General features: G+C 39.1%; 1 non-coding gene across 1 annotated transcript; it reads right to left on the minus strand.

Annotated features, from left to right (window-relative positions):
- Positions 1 to 2,115: 2,115 nt before the first annotated feature.
- On the minus strand, positions 2,116 to 2,189 carry TRNAS-GGA (transfer RNA serine (anticodon GGA)). The gene has a single exon. It is a non-coding gene; the product is annotated as a tRNA-Ser (tRNA).
- Between the last annotated feature and the right edge of the window lie 410 nt (positions 2,190 to 2,599).

Here is a 2,599-nt window from a genome sequence, read left to right on the forward strand (position 1 = left end):
GACGCAAATTTTCTGTTTTAGATGCAGTTGAAATGATTGATTCTGCATGGAACTCAGGCACGAGTGCCACGATTCGGAACTGCTTCCGTCATGTAAGTTTTTGTTCTGAGTCTTTGGAAAACGATTATTTCTCCGAAAATTCTTCCCAGATTAAGTGTGGAGAAAGCATAAATAGCACTATGGGTGATTGTATCTACGATAAATTTGTGAGTATCGACTCTGATCTTGTAACTTCAGGACTTTTAGCAGACGACGATATTCTAGAATCAATTACCCAAAGCAAGTGCTTCATGTTTCGAAGAAATAGAGAATCACAGAAAGTTCAGATCAAAAATTATCTGCACCATCTCTCCATGATGCACTAAAAACTCTTGATGTGACACGTCACTTCCTACACAGTCAGGAAAAATCCGAACAATCGCGGTATAAACTGAATAGTGTAGAAAAGTTCTCTCTTCGGAAAGAAAAACAAGCAAATGTACTTGATTATTTTTCATGAGGTAAATTTTTTTTATACGTTTTGATTCTATTTTAAACAACCCCGAATTAAAATTAATGAGAATTAGCATTTTATTTAATACAGTTGTTAGAATGTATATAATTACGTACACAAAAACGATCGGACAAAATTTTAGAGTTAAACCCCGCTAACTCGACATCCGCTTAAGTCGATATTGTCGTCTTTACTTTTGGGGTGTCGAGTTACCGAGAGTCTACTGTACTATGGTTCCACCCTGGCGCGGCCCGGAAGCCTCAAGAGTAGAGCGGCCTCACGAAAATGAAATCTAGTTAAAATTTTCTAGAATTTACTAGGTAGGCGCTCAGAAAAACCACTTATCCCGGAAGCCCGTGATGCTCTTAAGACGGCCCTGACACTTCCCCAGGGCCGTAGCGTGCTTTCTCGGGGGCAGCCTTTTCTTGGAGTCTCCTTGAAATGGTTATGCTCAGGAAAAGGAGTTACAAGCGAGCCCCCTCCCTATTCGGCTCGGGGCACCACCCAAGCTGCCTCGGAATAATTACAGGCCTGCCCAAATTGCAGGGCCCGGTGCTTTAGCTGGTGTTTGCCTGCCTCTTCTGTTTCTTAGTACTGGGTCTGAAAGGGATAATTTCAAATGAAGTTCATGAGTTTTATAAATATGAAAGAAATCATACAGAAATATCCCTTTAATTTAACCACTTTTATTATCAGTTTAGCCCGTACGCGTCAGGCGTGCACTACACGAATTTTACCATAAAATTCAATTAAAATAAGTACGAAGATTTGACGTTTTGCTTTTTTAATGTTTTTAAATCTCTTAATTAAATCAAACAAGTTGGGTTTTTTATGCTCGTTTACAAGTTAAATAGTAGTAAAATCCCATTCTAGGAAGAGAAGAGAAAGCTTTTTCGACTTCTTCGTCTCTTACATAGGCGGAGATAGAAATCTAGGGGAAGGACAAGATGATGATGATGTCAATTCATATATATATTTATACATTAGATCAGTCGACTCTACCTTTGATGCTGCCCCCGTATCTCCGCCCATGGTTTATGGAGGCAACTGTATTACTTAATACTGCATAAACAAATATTAATAGTAGTTTATATTGTATGAACACAAATAAAAAATATGTATTCAAAAATGTGCTCACCAATCGAATATTAAGGAAAAGAAAATGTCTAGAAAAAATATTGACCACTTGATGAAAAAATAATTTAGTACTCCACTTAGGGTATCAGTATTGAAGTGGTAGAGAAGAGAGCAAAGATATACTACAGTAGACTCTCGGTAACTCGACACTCCAAAAGTATCGACAAACATGTCGACTTAATCGGATGTCGAGTTAGCGGGGTTTCACTCTAAATTTTTGTCCGATCGTTTTTGTGTACGTAATTATATACATTCTAACAATTTTATTAAATAAAATGCTAATTCTCATTAATTTTAATTCAGAGTTGTTTCAGAATAGAATCAAAACGTATAAAAAAAATTTACCTCATGAAAAATAATCAAGTACATTTGCTTGTTTTTTTTCTGAAGAGAAAACAAAATGTTTTTTACACTATTCAGTTTATGAAGGTTTTTTAACAACTGGCTGTTGCGAAGATATATTTTGGAAAGAGAGAAAATTCAACTGCCCCTGCGGGGAATCGAACCCACGTCCTTTCACTTTCCGGGTGAACGCCCTAGACCACTAGACTACAGAGGCACCGAATCCCTCAATCTTTCCTAGGAGCTCCTTCCTTGGAAAAAATCTTCGTATGATAGCGGAGAGTGACGTCATCCTTGTGTAATGTCGCCATCTGGTGGCAGCGTCAGCAGTTGTGAGCTTGGCCTGAGCCTGGTCCGGCTGTCCATGTACGGTCCCTTTCAGTGTACACGAGCTCCAAGGAAAGATTGAGAGATTCGGTGCCTCTGTAGTCTAGTGCGTTCACCCGGAAAGTGAAAGGACGTGGGTTCGATTCCCCGCCGGGGCAGTTGAATTTTCTCTCTTTCCGAAATATATCTTCGCAACAGCCAGTTGTTAAAAAACCTTCGTATGGTAGCGGAGAGTGACGTCATCCTTGTATTCAGTTTATACCACAGTTGTTCGGCTTTTTCCTGACTGTGTAGGAAGTG

The sequence above is a fragment of the Pholcus phalangioides genome, unplaced genomic scaffold (assembly GCF_987345545.1).
Source record: "Pholcus phalangioides strain wild (caught in Gottingen) unplaced genomic scaffold, Ppha-v1.0 ptg000017l_1, whole genome shotgun sequence".
NCBI classification, from domain to species: Eukaryota; Metazoa; Arthropoda; class Arachnida; order Araneae; family Pholcidae; genus Pholcus; species Pholcus phalangioides.